General features: G+C 53.9%; 2 protein-coding genes across 5 annotated transcripts in view; both read right to left on the bottom strand.

The window, feature by feature from the left end:
* LOC148150037 (uncharacterized) overlaps positions 1-24,532 on the bottom strand; it is a 266,280-nt gene that overhangs the window by 156,493 nt on the left and 85,255 nt on the right. The gene's annotated exons all lie outside the window — the stretch shown is intronic.
* LOC148150038 (uncharacterized) overlaps positions 1-24,532 on the bottom strand; it is a 137,630-nt gene that overhangs the window by 27,862 nt on the left and 85,236 nt on the right. The window contains exon 1 of one of the 4 annotated variants that reach the window (XM_087987713.1): positions 2,246-2,364. The exons of 1 other annotated variant lie outside the window; for it this stretch is intronic. The gene's annotated coding sequence lies outside the window, so the exon portion shown is untranslated. Of the gene's footprint in view, positions 1-1,921; positions 2,106-2,245; positions 2,365-24,532 lie in introns of those variants that run through there. 2 more of the 4 variants (XM_087987714.1, XM_087987717.1) reach the window with 2 other exon arrangements.

Raw genomic sequence — 24,532 nt, 5'->3', positions numbered from 1 at the left:
GTAAATGTAGGGGAATGGGTCTGGGTGAGTTGCTCTTCGGAGAGTCAGTGTGGGCTTGTTGGGCTGAAGGGTGTGTTTCCATACTGTAAGTAATCTAATCAAGTAATCTAATCATATTTACAGTTCCAAAAAGGGTGTTCAGGACCAGCATCGACCCATTAATGACTGCAAACTGGGATTTGTCATGTGTAGCACCCCCTACCCACACCCCCAGTCCTGCAGAAGGGTTATACCCAAAATGTCAACTTCTCTGCCTGTTGATCTGGCCTGGCTTGCTGTGTTCTTCCTGTCTCCTGCTTGTCTACTTTGGATTCCAGCATCTGCAGTTTTTTGGTCTGTAAACTTAAGGGAAATGGCAGATAGTACTTTGCCTCAGTATTGAGGGCTGACGGGCTTGTTCTGCGCTATATTATTCTATTTACAGTAAAACCAGAGGATAACTTGCCGGAAGCCCAAAGGAAATTAATCGTGGATCGGGGACAGGAACTGCAAAGAATTAAGGAAAATAATGGAATTTAAAAGTGAGGAAATCCCTGGGGGACCCGATGTTTTCCATCCAAGGCTGTTAAAGGAAGCAGAGGATTATCGTAGATTACCTAATTATAATCTTTCAGAATTCCCTAGGTATAGGAGCTGTCCCTCTGCATTGGAAAGTTGCATGTCCCTCCACCTTTTAAGAAGCAAATGGGTCTAAGTCAGATTGGGCTGTCTGGTCAGTGCGGATGAGTTGGACATAAGGTTCTTGTCTGATGATGAGTCTATAATTAGATCAATTAAAGAACATGTCTGTGGGGTCTCCCCCAGTGGCTTGTTTCTCACAAGTGGAGCAGTAGGATTCTCATGAAGCATCGGTGAGATCCCAACGGATGTTCATTTTTAGTTGGTCAACGCTCGCAGCCCAACACACCTCCTTAATACTTACATTCTTATTGTCCCACAATGATGTACGAGATGCCAAAGGGGATTGATGAAATAAACATACTGAGGATGTTTCCTCATGTGGAACAAGAAGTCATCATTTAGGATAAAGGGTAGCAGATTTAAAACAGATGAAGCGAAATTACTTCTTTCAGAGTCATAGAGATGTACAGCACGGAAACAGACCTTTTGGTCTAACTCGTCCATGCTGACCAGGTATCCTAAATTAAACTAATCCCATCTGCCATCATTTGGTCCATATCCTACTAAACCCTTCCTTTTCATATACCTACCTAGATGTCTTTTAAATGCTGTAATTGTACCGGCCTCCACCACTTCCTCTGGCAGCTTATTCCATACACACACCACCCTCTGTGTGAAAATGTTGCCCCTTTGGTTCCCTTCAAATCGTTCCCCTCTCACCCTAAGCCTATGCCCTCTAGCTTTGGACTCCCCCACTCCGGGGAAAAGACTGTGGCTATTTGCCCAATCCATGCCCGTCATGATTATATAAATCTCTATAAGGTTACCCCTCAGCCTCTGACACTCCAGGGAAAACAACCCAGCCTATTCAACCTCTCCCGATAGCTCAAATCCTCCAACCTTGGTAACATCCTTGTAAATCTTTTCTGAACCCTTTCAAGTTTCACAACATCCTTCTGATAGGAGAGAGACCAGAATTGCACGCAATGTTCCAAAAGTGGACAAACCGTTCGTGAATGTGTGGAATTCCCTCCCTCAGGATGTGGTGGGTACTGGGACATTGAGTAAATTGAATGGAGATAGACAGATTTTTACTTAGGAAGGGTTTGAAGGGTTCTGGAGAGTGGGGTTGAGGCTGAGAATGAGGTCAGGCATGATCGTATCAAATGGTGAGGCAGACCCAAGGGGCTGAATGGCCTCCTCCTGCTCTTGGGCCTTGTTCTTACCAAATCCAAACAAACCCGACGTTAGGAAAACTTGACCCAGAAAACAGAGTCGGTATTTAGCGAATTCAGCTCACCGCACATTAGGCACCAACCTCTCCATGGAAACGTGACTGCGTACATCCCAAACACATGGACATTGGCATCTAATATATCCCAGCCTTTAAAATCCCTCATGGCACATCTCCGATCCACTGACATGACTCTTCGGCACTTCAATACTGCACCGTGGGCTCTACCACCAACTCTCATTGTAATGCTGCAGCAAGGACGCACAGAGACACAGCCAGCAACTGGTCTGCACCAGGCAGCATTTCCAGGCTCCTCTCTCACTGTCCGAGTGCTCACTCACTCTGAACCCGCTTGGACACTCACACCATCCCTGGCTTGCATTTTCTTACCTTTCCTCTGTGCACTTTGCCTTTCGAGACAATTGCTGCTGCCAAGACCAAAGTTACGATCGTTATGATAAACAAATCCTTCTGCATGACAGACACATCAGATCTGAAGCAGCTTTCTGCTGGATCCTGCCTGGACATGTTCCTGAGGCACTGGGGGAGATCAGAGAGGCAGCAGTTTCAGCAGCAGTGATGGTATTGGGAGCAGCCACGCTGCGAACAGACAGCTGGGGTCTCTCGGAGAGCGAGATAACCAAATGACCATCAAATAACACAGGACGTTTAATGTGTTCCACTACTTTCCTAGTTTAAACTATGGAAGATTATAAACCGTTACTGATTTCTTTATTTTTCTACTATTCTACGAAATAACACTCAACTTTTTAATTCTCGTCTCTCTTACTACTTTGTACTTAAATACTCACTCAGGTATCATGGTACTTGAGATGGCACCATGTGTGCTGACATTATACACTATTCACTGTACTCCTTAGAATCCCTACAATGTGGAAACAGCCTTTCGGCCCAACAACTCCACACCGACCCTCCGATTAGTATCCCACGCAAACCCATTTCCCCACACTATTACTGTACATTTACCCCTGACTAATGCACCTAACCTATACATCCCTGAACACTATGGACAATTTAGCATGGCTAACCCACCCAAAGCTGCACATCTTTGGATTGTGGGAGGAAACCCAGGCACACACACAGGGAGAATGTGTAAACTCCTCACAGAGGCTGAAACCGAACTCGGCTCCCTACTGTTGTGAGGCAGCATTGCTAACCACTGAGCCACCGTGCAGCCCGCGCAATACACTTCTGTACTCTTGTACTCCTGCACTGCTGTTGTGCTGTACACCTGCACTGCTGCATCCCTGCACACCTGTACTCCTGCACTGCTATACTCCTGCACTACTGTACTCCTGTACTCCAGCACTCCTGTGCTCCTGCACTGCTATACTCCTGTACTCTTGTATCCCGTACTCATGTACTCATGTACTCCAGCACTCCTGTGCTCCTGCACTGCTGTACTCCTGTGCTCCTGCACTGCTATACTCCTGTACTCTTGTATCCCGTACTCATGTACTCCTGTGCTCGTGCACTCCTTCACTTCTGCACTGCTGTGGTGCTGTACTCCTGCACTGCTGTACTCCAGCACTCCTGCACTTATACTCCTATACTCCTGCACTGCTGTACTCCAGCACTCCTGCACTTATACTCCTGTACTCCTGCACTGCTGTACTCCAGCACTCCTGCACTTATACTCCTGTACTCCTGCACTGCTGTACTCCAGCACTCCTGCACTTATACTCCTGTACTCCTGCACTGCTGTACTCCAGCACTCCTGCACTTATACTCCTGTACTCCTGCACTGCTGTACTCCAGCACTCCTGCACTTATACTCCTGTACTCCTGCACTGCTGTACTCCAGCACTCCTGCACTTATACTCCTGTACTCCTGCACTGCTGTACTCCAGCACTCCTGCACTTATACTCCTGTACTCCTGCACTGCTGTACTCCAGCACTCCTGCACTTATACTCCTGTACTCCTGCACTGCTGTACTCCAGCACTCCTGCACTTATACTCCTGTACTCCTGCACTGCTGTACTCCAGCACTCCTGCACTTATACTCCTGTACTCCTGCACTGCTGTACTCCAGCACTCCTGCACTTATACTCCTGTACTCCTGCACTGCTGTACTCCAGCACTCCTGCACTTATACTCCTGTACTCCTGCACTGCTGTACTCCAGCACTCCTGCACTTATACTCCTGTACTCCTGCACTGCTGTACTCCAGCACTCCTGCACTTATACTCCTGTACTCCTGCACTGCTGTACTCCAGCACTCCTGCACTTATACTCCTGTACTCCTGCACTGCTGTACTCCAGCACTCCTGCACTTATACTCCTGTACTCCTGCACTGCTGTACTCCAGCACTCCTGCACTTATACTCCTGTACTCCTGCACTGCTGTACTCCAGCACTCCTGCACTTATACTCCTGTACTCCTGCACTGCTGTACTCCAGCACTCCTGCACTTATACTCCTGTACTCCTGCACTGCTGTACTCCAGCACTCCTGTACTTATACTCCTGTACTCCTGCACTCTTGTACTCCTGCACTCCTGTACTTCTGTACTCTTGTATCCCTGTTCTCGTGCACTCCTGCACTCCTGTACTTGTGCACTCCTGTACTCGTGCACTCCTGCACTCCTGTATTCTTGCATGCCTGTACTCCTGGACTCCTGTATTCCCGCACCCCTGTATTCCTGTACTCCTTCGCTCCTGTACTCATATGCTCCTGTGCTCATGTACTCCTGCACTAATGCGCTCCTGTATTCCTGTACTCCTGCACTCCTGCACTCCTGTACTCCTGCACTCCTGTACTCCTGTTCTCCTTCACTCCTGTACTCCTGCACTGCTGTATTCCTGCTCTCCTGTACTCCTGTACTCCAGTATTCCTGTATTCCTGCACTCCTGTACTCTTGCACTCCTATACTCCTGCACTTCTGTATTCCTGGTCTCCTGTATTCCTGCACTCCAGTACTCCTGCACTCATGCACTCCTGTACTCCCGTACTCCTGCACGCCTGCACTCTTGCACTCCTGTTCTCTTGCACTCCTGTACTCATGCACTCCTCGATTCATGCACTGCTGTACTCCTGTGCTCATGCACTCCTGTACCCCTGCACTCCTGTACTCTGGCATTCCTGCTCTCCTATACTCCTGTAATCCTGTACTCTTGCACTCCTTTATTCCTGCACTCCTGCATTCCTGTACTCCTGCATTCCTGTACTCCTCCACTGTACTCCTGTACTCCTGTGTTTCTGCACTCCTTTCCTCCTGCACTCCTGTACTCCTGTATTCTTGTACTCCTGCACTTTTGTACTCCAGCGTGCCTGTACTCTTGCACTATGTACTCTTGCACTCTTGTACTCATGCACTACTCTATTCATACACTCCTGTACACCTATACTCCTGTAGTCCTGCACTCCCGCACTCCTGTACACCTGCACTCCTGTACACCTGCACTCCTGTATTCCTGCTCTCCTGTAGTCTTGCACTCCTGCTCTCCTGTACTCTTGCACTCCTGGACTCCTGTACTCTTGCACTCCTGCTCTCCTGTACTCCTGCACTCCTGTACTCTTGCACTCCTGCATTCCTGTATTCCCGCACTCCTGTATTCCTGCGCTCCTGTAGTCTTGCATTCCTGTATTCCTGCACCCCTGTAGTCCTGTACTCCTTCATTCCTGTATTCCTGCAATCCTGTGCTCTTGTACTCCTTCACTCCTGCACTCCTTCACTCCTGCACTCCTGCACGCCTGTACTCCTGCACGCCTGTACTCCTGCACTCCTGTACTCCTGCACGCCTGTACTCCTGCACGCCTGTACTCATGCACTCCTATACTCCTTCATTCCTGTGCCCCTGAACACCTGCACCCCTGTATTCCTGTACTCCTTCGTTCCTGTACTCCTGTACTCCTGTACTCATGCACTCCTGCACTCCTGTATTCCTGCACCCCTGTATTTCTGTTCTCCTTCGTTCCTGTACTCCTGCACTCCTGTAGTCCTGTACTCCTTCACTCCTACATTCCTGTATTCCTGCACTCCTATATTTCAGCCCTCCCATACTCCTGCGATCCTGTACCCCTGCACTCCCGTATTCCTGTACTCCTGCGCTCCTGTACCCCTGCACTCCTGTATTCCTGTACTCCTGCGCTCCTGTACCCCTGCACTCCTGTATTCCTGTACTCCTGCGCTCCTATACCCCTGCACTCCCGTATTTCTGTACTCCTGTGCTCCTGTACCCCTGCGCTCCTGTGCCCCTGCACTCCCGTACTCCTGCACGCCCGTACTCCTGCACCACCGTACTACTGCACTTCCGTACCCCTGCACTCCTGTACCCCTGCACCCCCGTACTCCTGCACTCCCGTACCCCTGCACCACCGTACTACTGCACTTCCGTACCCCTGCACTCCTGTACCCCTGCACCCCCGTACTCCTGCACTCCCATTCCCCTGCACCACCGTACTACTGCACTTCCGTACCCCTGCACTCCTGTGCCCCTGCACTCCTGTACTCTTGCAGTCCTGCACTCCTGCTCTCCTATATTCCTGCACCCCTATACTCCTGTACTCTTGCACTCCTGCACTCCTCTATTCCTGCACACCTGTACTCTTGCACTCTTGTGTTCCTGCACTCCTGCACTCTTGCACTCCTGTACTCTTACACTCCTGTATTCCTGTACTCCTGTACTCCTGTACTCCTGTACCTCTGCTCTCCTGTACTCCTTCATTCCTGTAATCCTGTACTCTTGCACTCCTGTACCCCTGCACTCCGGTACCCCGGCACTCCTGTACCCCTGCACTCCTGCACTCTTGCACTCCTGTACTCTTACACTCCTGCATTCTTGCACTCCTGCAGTCCTGTATTCCTGTACTCCTGTACTCCTGTACTCCTGTACCTCTGCTCTCCTGTGCTCATGCACTCCTGTACCTCTGCTCTCCTGTACTCCTTCATTCCTGTAATCCTGTACTCTTGCACTCCTGTATTCCTGCACTCCTATATTCCTGCACTCCTATATTCCTGCACTCCTGTATTCCTGCACTCCTGTATTCCTGCACTCCTGTGTTCCTGCATTCATGCACTCCTTTCCTCCTGCACTCCTGTATTCCTGCTCTCTTGTGCTCATGCACTCCTGTACCTCTGCTCTCCTGTACTCCTTCATTCCTGTAATCCTGTACTCTTGCACTCCTGTATTGCTGCACTCCTGTACTCCTGCACTCCTGTATTCTTGCACTCCTGTATTCCTGCACTCCTGTATTCTTGCACTCCTAGATTTTTTGAGTGGGAGCAGCGGCCGAGTTGAGGTGAACCCGGGAGACTACAGCTAAGGTAAGAGTTTTTTTCAAAATTACTTACCTGTAGCGGGCATCGGTGTTTTGTTTTCTCTCTCCTTCACAGAAAGAGCGGGAGCAGCAGAGGAAGTGACGGCAAGCAGAGGGGCAGCCGAGACCCGGAAGCAGTTAGTGTAAGCTTAGCTGGGTTAGTTTTTTCCCCCTTTAAAAGCGCGATAGTTCGGGGCACAGATAGGAGGTTTTGTGGGAACGAGAGAGACTCACGTTTGGTATGTTGCCTCCCAGGTGCAAGGGTACGTGATGTCTCTGATCGTGTTTTCCGGGTCCTGGAGGGGGAGGGGGAGCAACCCGAAGTCGTGGTCCACATTGGCACCAACGACATAGGTAGGAGGAGTGCTGAGGATGTTAGACAGGCTTTCAGGGAGCTAGGTTGGAAGCTTGGAGTTAAAACAAACAGAGTTGTTGTCTCTGGTTTGTTACCCGTGCCACGTGATAGAGATTCGAGGAATAGGGAGAGAGAACAATTAAATGCGTGGCTTCAGGGATGGTGTAGGAGGGAGGGGTTCCAGTTTTTGGATAACTGGGGTTCTTTCTGGGGACGGTGGGACCTCTATAAACAGGATGGTCTACACCTGAACCTGAGGGGAACCAGTATCCTTGGGGGGAGGTTTGCTAGTGCTCTTGGGGGGGGTTTAAACTAACTCGGCAGGGGCATGGGAACCCAGATTGTAGCTTCAGGGTGCAGGGCCTGGAGTGTAGGGAGGTGAGGAACATGGCATCAATTTCCAAGGAGGGTGCCTGTAAACAGGGAAGTTGTTTGAAGTGTGTATACTTCAATGCAAGAAGTATACGAAATAAGGTAGGTGAACTTGCAGCGTGGGTTGGTACCTGGGACTTCGATGTTGTGGCTATTACGGAGACATGGCTAGAACAGGGACAGGATTGGCTGTTGCAGGTTCCGGGATTTAAATGTTTTAGTAGGTTTAGAGGTGGGGGTAAAAGAGGGGGAGGTGTGGCATTGCTTGTCAAAGATAGTATTACAGCGGTGGAAAGGACGATGGATGAGGACTTGCCATCTGAGGTAGTTTGGGCTGAGGTTAGGAATAGGAAAGGTGAGGTCACCCTGTTAGGAGTCTTTTACAGGCCTCCTAATAGTCCTAGAATCATTGAAGAAAGGATTGGGAAGGTGATTCAGGAGATGAGTGACAGTAATAGGGTGGTTGTTATGGGGGACTTTAACTTTCCTGATATTGATTGGGAAAGCTATAGCTCAAGTTCGTTAGATGGGTCAGTGTTTGTCCAATGTGTGCAGGAGAGTTTCCTGACACAATATGTAGACAGGCCAACAAGAGGTGAGGCCATACTGGATTTGGTTCTGGGTAACGAACCAGGCCAGGTGTTAGAATTAGAGGTAGGTGAGCACTTTGGGGATAGTGACCATAATTCGGTGATTTTTACACTCGTGATGGAGAGGGATAAGTGTGTACTACAGGGCAAGAATTATAGCTGGGGTAAGGGAAATTATGATGCGGTGAGGCATGACTTAGGATGTGTGGCTTGGAAAAGTAGACTCCAAGGCAAGAGTGTAAATGATATGTGGAACTTGTTCAAGGGGCAACTATTGAGTGTCCTTGATAATTATGTACCTGTCAGGCAGGTAGGAAAGGGTCGTGCGAGGGAGCCGTGGTTTAATAAGGAATTAGAATCCCTTGTTAAATGGAAGAGGGCGGCCTATCTCAAGATGAGACGTGAAGGTTCAATTGGGGCGATTGAGAGTTATAGGGTAGCCAGGAAGGACCTGAAGAGAGAGCTAAAAGCAGCAAGGAGGGGACACGAAAGGTCCTTAGTAGATAGGATTAGGGAAAACCCTAAGGCTTTCTATAGGTATGTTAGGAATAAAAGAATGACTAGGGTAGGAATAGGTCCAGTCAAGGATAGTAGGGGGAAGTTGCGTGTGGAGGCGGAAGAGATTGGGGAGACACTGAATGAATACTTTTCTTCAGTATTCACTCAGGAACAGGGCATTGTTGTCGATGAGAATACTGAAGCACAAATAAGTAGAATGGATGGCTTTGAGGTATGTAGAGAAGAGGTGTTGGAAATCCTGGAAAAGGTGAAAATAGATAAGTCCCCTGGGCCTGATGGCATTTATCCTAGGATTCTCTGGGAAGCAAGGGAGGAGATTGCAGAGCCATTGGCCTTGATTTTTATGTCCTCTTTGTCTACAGGAGTAGTCCCAGAAGACTGGAGGATAGCAAATGTGGTTCCCTTGTTCAAAAAGGGGAGTAGGGATAGCCCTAGTAACTATAGGCCGGTGAGTCTCACTTCTGTTGTGGGCAAAGTCTTAGAGAGAATTGTAAGGGATAGGATTTATGCACATCTAGATAGGAATAATGTGATCAAGAATAGTCAGCATGGTTTTGTGAAGGGCAAGTCGTGCCTCACAAACCTTATTGAATTCTTTGAAAAGGTGACGAAGGAGGTTGATGAGGGGAAAGCGGTAGATGTGGTATATATGGATTTTAGTAAGGCGTTCGATAAGGTTCCCCATGGTAGGCTACTGCAGAAAATACGGAGATATGGCATTGAGGGTGAGTTGGAGGTTTGGATTAGGAATTGGCTGGATGGAAGAAGACAGAGGGTAGTAGTTGATGGCAAAGTTTCTTCATGGAGTGCCGTCACTAGCGGTGTTCCGCAAGGATCTGTTTTGGGACCATTGCTGTTTGTCATTTTTATAAATGACCTGGAAGAGGGGTTAGAAGGTTGGGTGAGCAAGTTTGCGGATGACACGAAAGTCGGAGGAGTTGTTGACAGTGAGGAAGCATGTGGCAGGTTACAGCAGGATATAGAGAAGCTGCAGAGCTGGGCAGAAAGGTGGCAGATGGAATTCAATGTAGCTAAGTGCGAGGTGATTCACTTTGGGAAGAATAACAAAAAGATGGGGTACTGGGCTAATGGTCGGATACTTGGTAGTGTGGATGAGCAGAGGGATCTTGGTGTCCATGTACACAGATCTCTGAAAGTTGCCACCCAGGTAAATAGTGCGGTGAGGAAGGCATATGGCGTACTGGCTTTTATTGGTAGAGGAATTGAGTTCCGGAGTCCTGAGGTCATGATGCAGTTGTATAAGACTCTGGTACGGCCGCATCTGGAATATTGTGTGCAGTTTTGGTCGCCATACTATAGGAAGGATGTGGAGGCACTGGAACGGGTGCAGAGGAGGTTTACCAGGATGTTGCCTGGTATGAAAGGAAAATCGTATGAGGAAAGACTGAGGCACTTGGGGCTGTTTTCACTAGAGAAAAGAAGGTTTAGGGGTGACTTGATTGAGGTGTACAAGATGATTAGGGGGTTAGATAGGGTCGACAGTATGAACCTTTTCCCGCGTATTGAGTCGGGTATTACAAGGGGGCATAGCTTTAAATTAAGGGGGGGTAGATATAGGACTGATGTTAGGGGTAGGTTCTTCACTCAGCGAGTCGTTAGTTCATGGAATGCCCTGCCAGTAACAGTGGTGGACTCTCCCTCTTTATGGGCATTTAAGAGGGCATTGGATAGGTATATGGAGGATAGTGGGTTAGTGTAGTTTAGGTGGGCTTGGATCGGCGCAACATCGAGGGCCCAAGGGCCTGTACTGCGCTGTATTCTTCTATGTTCTATGTTCTATGTTCTATGTATTCTTGCACTCCTGTACTCTTGCACTCCTTTGCTCATGCACTCCTGTACCCCTGCACTCCTGAACCCCTGCACTCTTGCATTCGTGCATTCCTGCACACCTGTACTCTTGCACGCCTGTATTCCTGCACTCCTGTACTCTTGCACTCCTGCAGTCCTGTACTCCTGTAATCCTGTATTCCTGCACTCCTGTACTCATTTGCTCTTATACTAATGTGCTCCTGCACTCCTGCACTCCTGCACTCCCGTACTCCTTCACTCCTGTACACTAGCATTTCTGTACACTTGCACTCCTGTAATCCTGTTCTCCTTCACTCCTGTACTCCTGCACTCCTGTATTCCTGCTCTCCCGTACTCCAGTATTTCTGTACTCCTGCACTCCTGTATTCCTGCTCTCCCGTACTCCAGTATTTCTGTACTCCTGCACTCCTGTATTCCTGCTCTCCCGTACTCCAGTATTTCTGTACTCCTGCACTCCTGTATTCCTGCTCTCCCGTACTCCAGTATTTCTGTACTCCTGCACTCCTGTATTCCCGCACTCCTGTATTCCTGCACTCCAGTACTCCTGCACTCCAGTACTCCTGCACTCCTGTACCCCTGCACTCCTGCACTCCTGTACCCCCCTGCACTCCTGTACCCCTGCACTCCTGTACTCCTGCACTCCTGTACTCCTGCACTCCTGTACCCCTGCACTCCTGTACCCCTGCACTCCTGTACTCCTGCACTCCTGTACTCCTGCACTCCTGTAGCCCTGCACTCCCGTACTCCTGCACTCCCGTACCCCTGCACTCCCGTACCCCTGCACTCCTGTACCCCTGCACTCCCGTACCCCTGTACCCCTGCACTCCCGTACCCCTGTACCCCTTCACTCCTGTACCCCTGCACTCCTGTACCCCTGCACTCCTGTACCCCTGCACTCCTATACCCCTGCACTCCTGTACCCCTGTACCCCTGCACTCCTGTACCCCTGCACTCCTGTACCCCTGCACTCCCGTACCCCTGCACTCCAGTACACCTGTACCCCTGTACCCCTGCACTCCTGCACTCCTGTACCCCTGCACTCCTGTACCCCTGCACTCCTGTACCCCTGCACTCCTGTACTCTTGCACTCCTGTACCCCTGCACTCCTGTACCCCTGCACTCCTGTAGTCCTGCACTCCTGTACCCCTGCACTCCCGTACCCCTGCACTCCTGTACCCCTGCACTCCTGTACCCCTGCACTCCTGTACCCCTGCACTCCTGTACCCCTTCACTCCTGCACTTTTGCACTCCTGTACCCCTGCACTCCTGTACCCCTGTACCCCTGCACTCCCGTACCCCTGCACTCCAGTACACCTGTACCCCTGTACCCCTGCACTCCTGCACTCCTGTACCCCTGCACTCCTGTACCCCTGCACTCCTGTACCCCTGCACTCCTGTACTCCTGCACTCCTGTACCCCTGCACTCCTGTACTCCTGTACCCCTGTACCCCTGCACTCCTGTACCCCTGCACTCCTGTACCCCTGCACTCCTGTACCCCTGCACTCCCGTACCCCTGCACTCCTGTACTCCTGCACTCCTGTACCCCTGCACTCCTGTACCCCTGCACTCCTGTACCCCTGCACTCCCGTACCCCTGCACTCCTGTACCCCTGCACTCCTGTACCCCTGCACTCCTGCACCCCTGTACCTGCACTCCTGTACCCCTTCACTCCTGTACCCCTTCACTCCTGTACCCCTTCACTCCTGTACCCCTGCACTCCTGTACCCCTGCACTCCGGTACCCCTGTACCCCTGTACCCCTGTACCCCTGTACCCCTGCACTCCTGTATCCCTGCACTCCTGTACCCCTGCACTCCTGTACCCCTGCACTCCTGTACCCCTGCACTCCTGTACTCTTGCACTCCTGTACCCCTGCACTCCTGTACCCCTGCACTCCCGTACCCCTGCACTCCGGTACCCCTGTACCCCTGTACCCCTGCACTCCTGCACTCCCGTACCCCTGCACTCCTGTACCCCTGCACTCCCGTACCCCTGTACCCCTGCACTCCTGTACCCCTGCACTCCGGTACCCCTGTACCCCTGTACCCCTGCACTCCTGTACCCCTGCACTCCTGTACTCTTACACTCCTGTACCCCTGCACTCCGGTACCCCTGTACCCCTGTACCCCTGCACTCCTGTACCCCTGCACTCCTGTACTCTTACACTCCTGTACCCCTGCACTCCTGTACCCCTGCACTCCCGTACCCCTGCACTCCGGTACCCCTGTACCCCTGTACCCCTGCACTCCTGTACCCCTGCACTCCTGTACGCCTGCACTCCTGTACGCCTGCACTCCTGTACCCCTGCACTCCTGCACTCCTGCATCCTGTACCCCTGCACTCCCATACCCCTGTACCCCTGCACTCCTGTACCCCTGCACTCCCGTACCCCTGTACCCCTGCACTCCTGTACCCCTGCACTCCGGTACCCCTGTACCCCTGTACCCCTGCACTCCTGCACCCCTGCACTCCTGTACTCTTACACTCCTGTACCCCTGCACTCCGGTACCCCTGTACCCCTGTACCCCTGCACTCCTGTACCCCTGCACTCCTGTACTCTTACACTCCTGTACCCCTGCACTCCTGTACCCCTGCACTCCCGTACCCCTGCACTCCGGTACCCCTGTACCCCTGTACCCCTGCACTCCTGTACCCCTGCACTCCTGTACGCCTGCACTCCTGTACGCCTGCACTCCTGTACCCCTGCACTCCTGCACTCCTGCATCCTGTACCCCTGCACTCCCATACCCCTGTACCCCTGCACTCCTGTACCCCTGCACTCCCGTACCCCTGCACTCCGGTACCCCTGTACCCCTGTACCCCTGCACTCCTGTACCCCTGCACTCCTGTACTCTTGCACTCCTGTACCCCTGCACTCCTGTACCCCTGCACTCCCGTACCCCTGCACTCCGGTACTCCTGTACCCCTGTACCCCTGCACTCCTGCACTCCCGTACCCCTGCACTACCGTACCCCTGCACTCCGGTACCCCTGTACCCCTGCACTCCTGTACCCCTGTACCCCTGCACTCCTGTACCCCTGCACTCCTGTACCCCTGCACTCCTGTACCCCTGCACTCCCGTACCCCTGCACTCCGGTACTCCTGTACCCCTGTACCCCTGCACTCCTGCACTCCCGTACCCCTGCACTACCGTACCCCTGCACTCCGGTACCCCTGTACCCCTGCTCTCCTGCACTCCTGTACCCCTGCACTCCTGTACCCCTGCACTCCTGTACCCCTGCACTCCTGTACTCTTGCACTCCTGTACCCCTGCACTCCTGTACCCCTGCACTCCCGTACCCCTGCACTCCGGTACCCCTGTACCCCTGTACCCCTGCACTCCTGCACTCCTGTACCCCTGCACTCCTGTACCCCTGCACTCCTGTACCCCTGTACCCCTGCACTCCTGCACTCCTGTACCCCTGCACTCCTGCACCCCTGCACTCCTGTACCCCTGCACTCCTGCACCCCTGCACTCCTGTAGCCCTGCACTCCTGTACTCTTGCACTCCTGCTCTCCTGTACCCCTGCATCCTGTACCCCTGCATCCTGTACCCCTGCACTCCTGTACCCCTGCACTCCGGTACCCCTGTACCCCTGTACCCCTGCACTCCTGCACTCCTGTACCCCTGCACTCCTGTACCCCTGCACTCCGGTACCCCTGTACCCCTGTACCCCTGCACTCCTGCACTCCTGTACCCCTGCACTCCTGTACTCCTGCATCCTGTACCCCTGCACTCCCGTACCCCTGTACCCCTGCACTCCTGTACCCCTGTACCCCTGTACCCCTGCACTCCTGTACCCCTGCACTCCTGTACTCTTGCACTCCTGTACCCCTGCACTCCTGTACCCCTGCACTCCTGTACCCCTGCACTCCTGTACCCCTGCACTCCCGTACCCCTGTACCCCTGTACCCCTGCACTCCTGTACCCCTGCACTCCTGTACTCTTACACTCCTGTACCCCTGCACTCCTGTACCCCTGCACTCCTGTACCCCTGCACTCCTGTACCCCTGCACTCCGGTACCCCTGTACCCCTGTACCCCTGCACTCCTGTACCCCTGCACTCCTGTACTCTTACACTCCTGTACCCCTGCACTCCGGTACCCCTGTACCCCTGTACCCCTGCACTCCTGTACCCCTGCACTCCTGTACTCTTACACTCCTGTACACCTGCACTCCTGTACCCCTGCACTCCTGTACCCCTGCACTCCTGTACTCTTACACTCCTGTACCCCTGCACTCCGGTACCCCTGTACCCCTGTACCCCTGCACTCCTGTACCCCTGCACTCCTGTACTCTTACACTCCTGTACCCCTGCACTCCTGTACCCCTGCACTCCCATACCCCTGTACCCCTGCACTCCTGTACCCCTGCACTCCCGTACCCCTGCACTCCGGTACCCCTGTACCCCTGTACCCCTGCACTCCTGTACCCCTGCACTCCTGTACTCTTGCACTCCTGTACCCCTGCACTCCTGTACCCCTGCACTCCTGTACCCCTGCACTCCTGTACCCCTGCACTCCTGTACCCCTGCACTCCCGTACCCCTGCACTCCGGTACTCCTGTACCCCTGTACCCCTGCACTCCTGCACTCCCGTACCCCTGCACTACCGTACCCCTGCACTCCGGTACCCCTGTACCCCTGCTCTCCTGCACTCCTGTACCCCTGCACTCCTGTACCCCTGCACTCCTGTACCCCTGCACTCCTGTACTCTTGCACTCCTGTACCCCTGCACTCCTGTACCCCTGCACTCCCGTACCCCTGCACTCCGGTACCCCTGTACCCCTGTACCCCTGCACTCCTGCACTCCTGTACCCCTGCACTCCTGTACCCCTGCACTCCTGTACCCCTGTACCCCTGCACTCCTGCACTCCTGTACCCCTGCACTCCTGCACCCCTGCACTCCTGTACCCCTGCACTCCTGCACCCCTGCACTCCTGTAGCCCTGCACTCCTGTACTCTTGCACTCCTGCTCTCCTGTACCCCTGCATCCTGTACCCCTGCACTCCTGTACCCCTGCACTCCGGTACCCCTGTACCCCTGTACCCCTGCACTCCTGCACTCCTGTACCCCTGCACTCCTGTACCCCTGCACTCCTGTACTCCTGCATCCTGTACCCCTGCACTCCCGTACCCCTGTACCCCTGCACTCCTGTACCCCTGTACCCCTGTACCCCTGCACTCCTGTACCCCTGCACTCCTGTACTCTTGCACTCCTGTACCCCTGCACTCCTGTACCCCTGCACTCCTGTACCCCTGCACTCCTGTACCCCTGCACTCCCGTACCCCTGTACCCCTGTACCCCTGCACTCCTGTACCCCTGCACTCCTGTACTCTTACACTCCTGTACCCCTGCACTCCTGTACCCCTGCACTCCTGTACCCCTGCACTCCTGTACTCTTACACTCCTGTATACCTGCACTCCTGTACCCCTGCACTCCTGTACCCCTGCACTCCTGTACTCTTACACTCCTGTACCCCTGCACTCCGGTACCCCTGTACCCCTGTACCCCTGCACTCCTGTACCCCTGCACTCCTGTACTCTTACACTCCTGTACCCCTGCACTCCTGTACCCCTGCACTCCTGTACCCCTGCACTCCTGTACTCTTGCACTCCTGTACCCCTGCACTCCTGTACCCCTGCACTCCCGTACCCCTGCACTCCGGTACCCCTGTACCCCTGTACCCCTGCACTCCTGTACCCCTGCACTCCTGTACCCCTGCACTCCTGTACCCCTGCACTCCTGCACTCCTGCATCCTGTACCCCTGCACTCCCATACCCCTGTACCCCTGCACTCCTGTACCCCTGCACTCCTGTACCCCTGCACTCCCGTACCCCTGCACTCCGGTACCCCTGTACCCCTGTACCCCTGCACTCCTGTACCCCTGCACTCCTGTACCCCTGCACTCCTGTACCCCTGCACTCCTGTACTCTTGCACTCCTGTACCCCTGCACTCCTGTACCCCTGCACTCCCGTACCCCTGCACTCCGGTACTCCTGTACCCCTGTACCCCTGCACTCCTGCACTCCCGTACCCCTGCACTACCGTACCCCTGCACTCCGGTACCCCTGTACCCCTGCCCTCCTGTACCCCTGCACTCCTGTACCCCTGCACTCCTGTACTCTTGCACTCCGGTACCCCTGTACCCCTGTACCCCTGCACTCCTGTACCCCTGCACTCCTGTACTCTTGCACTCCTGTACCCCTGCACTCCTGTACCCCTGCACTCCTGTACCCCTGTACCCCTGCACTACTGCACTCCTGTACCCCTGCACTCCTGTACCCCTGCACTCCCGTACCCCTGCACTCCGGTACCCCTGTACCCCTGTACCCCTGCACTCCTGTACCCCTGCACTCCTGTACCCCTGCACTCCTGTACCCCTGCACTCCTGTACCCCTGTACCCCTGCACCCCTGCACTCCTGTACCCCTGCACTCCTGCACCCCTGCACTCCTGTACCCCTGCACTCCTGCACCCCTGCACTCCTGTAGCCCTGTACTCCTGCACCCCACGTACCCCTGCACTCCCGTACCCCTGCACTCCTGTACCCCTGCACTCCCGTACCCCAGTACTCTTGCACTCCTGCTCTCCTGTATTCCTGTACTCCCGTAACCCGGCAATCCTGCACACTTGCACTCCTGTACTCCTGCACTCCTGTACTCTTGCACTACTCTATTCATGCACTCCTGCACTCTTGCACTCCTGCATTCCTGCACTCCTGCACTCCTGTGCCCCTGTACTCCTGCACTCCTGCACTCCTGTACTCTTGCACTACTCTATTCATGCACTCCTGCACTCTTGCACTCCTGCATTCCTGCACTCCTGTACTCCTGTGCCCCTGTACTCCTGCACCCCTGTATTCCTGTACTCCTTCATTCTTGTACTCATGCTCTCCTGTACTTCGTCATTCCTGTATTCCTGCCCCCCTGTACCCCTGTACTCCTTCATTCCTGTATTCCTGCACTCCTGTACTCCTGCACTCCTGTACTCCTTCACTCCTGTACCCCTGCACTCATGTCTTCCTGCACTCCTGTTCTCTTGCAGGTAAAAACAATGACTGCAGATGCTGGAAACCAGATTCTGGATTAGTGGTGCTGGAAGAGCACAGCAGTTCAGACAGCATCCAAGGAGCTTCGAAATTGACATTTCGGGCAAAAGCCCTTCATCAGGAAGAAAGGCAGTGAGCCTGAAGCGTGAAGTGATAAGCTAGAGGAGGGTGGGGGTGGGGAGAAAGTAGCATAGAGTACAATGGGTGAGTGGGGGAGGGGATGAAGGTGATAGGTCAGGGGGGAGAGGGTGGAGTGGATAGGTGGAAAAGGAGATAGGCAGGTAGAACAAGTCCGGACAAGTAATGGGGACAGTACTGAGCTGGAAGTTTGGAACTAGGATGAGGTGGGGGAAGGAGAAATGAGGAAACTGTTGAAGTCCACATTGATGCCCTGGGGTTGAAGTGTTCCGAGGCGGAAGATGAGGCGTTCTTCTTCCAGGCGTCTGGTGGTGAGGGAGCGGCGGTGAAGGAGGCCCAGGACCTCCATGTCCTCGGCAGAGTGGGAGGAGGAGTTGAAATATTGGGCCACGGGGCGGTGTGGTTGATTGGAGCGGGTGTCTCGGAGGTGTTCCCTAAAGCGCTCTGCTAGGAGGCACCCAGTTTCCCCAATGTAGAGGAGACCGCATCAGGAGCAACGGATACAATAAATGATATTAGTGGATGTGCAGGTAAAACTTGGATGGATGTGGAAGGCTCCTTTAGGGCCTTGGATGGAGGTGAGGGAGGAGGTGTGGGCACAGGCTTTACAGTTCCTGCGGTGGCAGGGGAAGGTGCCAGGATGAGAGGGTGGGTTGTAGGGGGGTGTGGACCTGACCAGGTAGTCACGGAGGGAACGGTTTTTGTGGAAGGCGGAAAGGGGTGAGGAGGGAAATATATCCCTGGTGGTGGGGTCTGTTTGGATGTGGCGGAAATGTCGGTGGATGATTTGGTTTATACGGAGGTTGGTAGGGTGGAAGGTGAGCACCAGGGGCGTTCTGTCCTTGTTACGGTTGGAGGGGTTGGGTCTGAGGGCGGAGGTGCGGGATGTGGACGAGATACGTTGGAGGGCATCTTTAACCACGTGGGAAGGGAAATTGTGGTCTCTAAAGAAGGAGGCCATCTGGTGTGTTCTGTGGTGGAACTGGTCCTCCTGGGAGCAGATACGGCGGAGGCGGAGGAATTGGGAATACAGGATGGCATTTTTGCAAGAGGTAGGGTGGGAAGAGGTGTGATCCAGGTAGCTGTGGGAGTCGGTGGGTTTGTAAAAAATGTCAGTGTCAAGTCGGTCGTCATTAATGGAGATGGAGAGGTCCAGGAAGGGGAGGGAGGTGTCAGAGATGGTCCAGGTAAATTTAAGGTCAGGGTGGAATGTGTTGGTGAAGTTGATGAATTGCTCAACCTCCTCGCGGGAACACGAGGTGGCGCCAATGCAGTCATCAATGTAGCGGAGGAAGAGGTGGGGAGTGGTGCCGGTATAATTACGGAAGATCAACTGCTCTATGTAGCCAACAAAGAGACAGGCATAGCTGGGGCCCATACGTGTGCCCATGGCTACCCCTTTGGTCTAGAGGAAGTGGGAGGATTCAAAGGAGAAATTGTTAAGGGTGAGGACCAGTTCGGCCAAACGAATGAGAGTGTCGGTGGAAGGGTACTGTTGGGGACGTCTGGAGAGGAAAAAACGGAGGGCTTGGAGGCCCTGGTCATGGCGGATGGAGGTGTAGAGGGATTGGATATCTATGGTGAAGATGAGGCGTTGGGGGCCAGGGAAACGGAAGTCTTGGAGGAGGTGGAGGGCGTGGGTGATGTCTCGAACGTATGTGGGGAGTTCCTGGACTAGGGGGGATAGGACAGTGTCGAGGTAGGTAGAGATGAGTTCAGTGGGGCAGGAGCATGCTGAGACAATGGGTCGGCCAGGGTGGTCAGGCTTGTGGATCTTGGGAAGGAGGTAGAACCGGGCAGTGCGGGGTTCCCGGACTATGAGGTTGGAAGCTGTGGGTGGGAGATCTCCTGAGGTGATGAGGTTCTGTATGGTCTGGGAGATGATGGTTTGGTGATGGGGGGTGGGGTCATGGTCAAGGGGGCAGTAGGAAGAGGTGTCCTCGAGTTGGCGTTTGGCTTCAGCGGTGTAGGTCAGTGCGCCAGACTACCACTGCGCCCCCTTTTCCGCTGGCTTGGTAGTGAGGTTGGGATTGGAGCAGAGGGATTGGAGGGCTGCGCGTTGTGAGGGTGAGAGGTTGGAGTGGGGGAGGGGGGTAGACAGGTTGAGGCGGTTAATGTCCCGGCGGCAGTTGGAAATGAAGAGGTCAAGGGCAGGTAATAGGCCAGCGCGGGGTGTCCACGTGGATACAGTGTGTTGGAGGTGGGCGAAGGGGTCCTCGGAAGGTGGGCGGGAGTCCTGATTGTGAAAGTAAGCTCGGAGGCGGAGGCGACGGAAGAATTGTTCGATGTCACGGCGTGTATTAAATTCATTGATGCGTGGACGGAGGGGGATGAAGGTGAGTCCTTTGCTGAGGACTGATCGTTCGTCCTCAGTGAGGGGGAGGTCTGGGGGGATGGTGAAAACTCGGCAGGGCTGGGAGCTGGGATCTGGTGTGGGTGTAGAGCTGGGAGTGGGGTCGGAGCCAGTCCCTGGAGTGGGTGTGATGGTGGGGGGAATGGGGGTGGAGTCATGAGCAGGGGTAGTGTTCCCCTCGGGGTTCTATTCATGCACTCCTGCATTCCTGCATTCCTGTACTCCTGCACTCCTGTACTCCTGCACTCCTGTATTCTTGCACTCCTGTACTCCTGTACTCCTGTACTCCTGCACTCCTGTACTCTTGCACTCCTGTACTCCTGCACTCCTGTACTCCTGCACTTCAGAAGTCTTGCACTCCTGTATTCCTGCACCCCTGCACTCCTGTATTCCTGCACTCCTGAAGTCTTGCACTCCTGTATTCCTGCACTCCTGTATTCCTGCACTCCTGTACTCCTACACTCCTGTACTCCTACACTCCTGTACTCTTGCACTCCTGTACTCTTGCACTCCTGTACTCTTGCACTCCTGTACTCTTGCACTCCTGTACTCTTGCACTCCTGTACTCCTGCACTTCAGAAGTCTTGCACTCCTGTATTCCTGCACCCCTGCACCCCTGCACTCCTGTATTCCTGCACTCCTGTATTCCTGCACTCCTGTATTCCTGCACTCCTGTACTCTTGCACTCCTGTACTCTTGCACTCCTGTACTCCTGCACTCCTGTATTCCTGCATCCTGTACTACTGCACTCCTGCATTCCTGCACTTCAGAAGTCTTGCACTCCTGTATTCCTGCACCCCTGCACTCCTGTATTCCTGCACTCCTGTATTCCTGCACTCCTGGATTCCTGCACTCCTGTATTCCTGCACTCCTGGATTCCTGCACTCCTGTATTCCTGCACTCCTGTACTCCTGCACTCCCGTACCCCTGCACTCCTGTACCCCTGCCTTCCCGTACCCCTGCACTCCCGTATCCCTGCACTCCCGTACCCCTGCACTCCCGTACCCCTGCACTCCCGTACCCCTGCACTCCTGTACCCCTGCACTCCTGTACACCTGCACTCCCGTACCCCTGCACTCCCGTACCCCTGCACTCCTGTACTCATGCGCTCCTGTACTCCGTCATTCCTGTATTCCTGCACTCCTGTACTCTTGCACTCCTGCAGTCCTGTACTTCTGCAATCCTGTATTCCTGCAATCTTGCACTCCAGTTCTCCTGCTCTCCTGTACTCATGTGCTCCTGTACTAATGCGCTCCTGCACTAATGCGCACCTGCACTCCTGTATTCCTGATCTCCCGTACTCCTTCACTCCTGTACGCTAGCATTCCTGTACTCTTGCACTCCTATACTCATGCCCTCCTGTAAACCTGTACTCATACCCTCCTGTACACCTGTATTCATGCACTCCTGTACACCTGTATTCATGCACTCCTGTACTCCTGGAATCCTGTTCTCCTTCACTCCTGCACTCCTGTATTCCTGCTCTCCCGTACTCCTGTACTCCAGTATTCCTGTACTCTTGCACTCCTGTTCTCTTGCACTCCTGTACTCATGCACTCCTCTATTCATGCACTGCTGTACTCCTGTGCTCATGCACTCCTATACCTCTGCACTCCTGTACTCCTGCATTCCTATAATCCTGCACTCCTGCTCTCCTGTACCCCTGCACTCCTGTAATCCTGTACTCTTGCAGTCCTGCATTCCTGCACTCCTGTACTCCTGCAGTCCTGTACTCCTGTGTTCCTGCACTCCTGTATTCTTACACTCCTGTATTCCTGCATCCTGTACACCTGTACTCCTGTACTCCTGTAATGCTGTACTCCAGCACTCCTGTACTCTTGCAGTCCTGCATTCCTGCTCTCCTGTACTCCTGCATTCCTGTACTCGTGTATTCTTGCACTCCTGTACTCCTGCACTTCTGTACTCCAGCACTCCTGTACACTTGCACTATATACTCCTGCACTCCTGTACTCATGCACTCCTCTATTCATGCACTCCTGTACTCCTATGCTCATGCACTCCTGTACACCTGCAGTCCAGTATTTCTGCTCTTCTGCACTCCTGCACTCCTGTATTCCTGTATTCTTGCACTATATACTCTTGCACTCCTGTATTCCTGCACTTCCGTACTCCTGCACCCCTGTAGTCCTGCACCCCTGTAGTCCTGTACTCTTCACTCCTGTATTCCTTCACTCATGTACTCATGCACTCCTGTACTCCATCATTCCTGTATTCTTGCCCCCCTGTACTCTTGTGTTCCTGTATCCTTCATTCCTGCACTCCTGTACCCCTGCACTCCTGTACCCCTGCACTCCTGTACCCCTGCACTCCTGTACACCTGCACTCCCGTACCCCTGCACTCCTGTACCCCTGCACTCCCGTACCCCTGCACTCCCGTACCCCTGCACTCCCGTACCCCTGCACTCCCGTACGCCTGCACTCCTGTACCCCTGCTCTCCTGTACCCCTGCGCTCCTGTACTCCTGCACTCCTCTATTCCTGCATTCCCGCACTCCTGTACTCCTGCACTCCTGTATTCCTGCATCCTGTACTCCAGCACTCCTGTACTCTTGCAGTCCTGCATTCCTGCTCTCCTGTACTCCTGCATTCCTGTACTCGTGTATTCTTGCACACCTGTACTCCTGCACTTCTGTACTCCAGCACTCCTGTACACTTGCACTATATACTCCTGCACTCCTGTACTCATGCACTCCTCTATTCATGCACTCCTGTACTCCTATGCTCATGCACTCCTGTACACCTGCACTCCAGTATTCCTGCTCTTCTGTACTCCTGTACTCCTGTACACCTGCACTCCTGTATTCCTGTATTCTTGCACTATATACTCTTGCACTCGTGTATTCCTGCACTTCCGTACTCCTGCACCCCTGTAGTCCTGCACACCTGTAGTCCTGTACTCCTTCACTCCTGTATTCCTTCACTCCTGTACTCATGCACTCCTGTACTCCATCATTCCTGTATTCTTGCCCCCCTGTACTCCTGTGTTCCTGTACTCCTTCATTCCTTCACTCCTGTATTTCTGCACTCTTGCACTCCTGCACTCCCGTACTCCCGCACTCCTGTACTCCCGCACTCCTGTACTCCCGCACTACCGTACCCCTGCCCTCCCGTACCCCTGCACTCCCGTACCCCTGCACTCCTGTACCCCTGCACTCCCGTACCCCTGCCCTCCCGTACCCCTGCCCTCCCGTACCCCTGCACCCCCGTACCCCTGCCCTCCCGTACCCCTGCACTCCCGTACCCCTGCCCTCCCGTACCCCTGCCCTCCCGTACCCCTGCACTCCCGTACCCCTGCACTCCCGTACCCCTGCCCTCCCATACCCCTGCACTCCCGTACCCCTGCACTCCCGTACTCCTGCACTCCCGTACCCCTGCACTCCCGTACCCCTGCCCTCCCATACCCCTGCACTCCCATACTCCTGCACTCCCATACTCCTGCACTCCCGTACCCCTGCACTCCTGTACCCCTGCACTCCTGTACCCCTGCCCTCCCGTACCCCTGCACTCCTGTACCCCTGCACTCCCGTACCCCTGCCCTCCCGTACCCCTGCACTCCCGTACCCCTGCCCTCCCATACCCCTGCACTCCCATACTCCTGCACTCCCATATACCTGCACTCCTGTACTCATGCACTCCTCTATTCATGCACTCCTGTACTCCTGTCGTTCTGCACTCCTGTATTCCTGCTCTCCTGTACTCCCGCATTCCTGTATTCTTGCTCTCCTGTACTCTCGAACTCCTGTACTCATGCACTCCTCTATTCATGCACTCCTGAAGTCTTGCACTCCTGTACTCCTGCACTCCTGTACTCCTGTATTCGTGCACTCCTTTACTCCTGTACTCTTCTATTCTTGCACTCCTGTTCTCTTGCACTCCGATACTCATGCACTCCTCTATTCGTGCACTTCTCTATTCATGCACTCCTGAAGTCTTGCACTCCTGTATTCCTGCACTCCCGTACTCCTGCACCCCTGCACTCCTGAATTCCTTCACTCCTGTACTCATGCACTCCTGTACTCATGCACTCCTGTACTCCGTCATTCCTGTACTCCTGCCCCCCTGTACCTCTGCACCCCTGCACTCCTGTATTCCTGCACTCCTGTACATCTGTACTCCTGTACCCCTGTACTCCCGTATTCCTGCACTCCAGTACTCCTGCTCTCCTGT

Source organism: Chiloscyllium plagiosum, unplaced genomic scaffold (genome assembly GCF_037043375.1).
Source record: "Chiloscyllium plagiosum isolate Xiang-an unplaced genomic scaffold, Cpla_swu_hap1 HiC_scaffold_5, whole genome shotgun sequence".
NCBI lineage: Eukaryota > Metazoa > Chordata > Chondrichthyes > Orectolobiformes > Hemiscylliidae > Chiloscyllium > Chiloscyllium plagiosum.
This window is presented reverse-complemented; position numbering and strand designations above follow the sequence as displayed.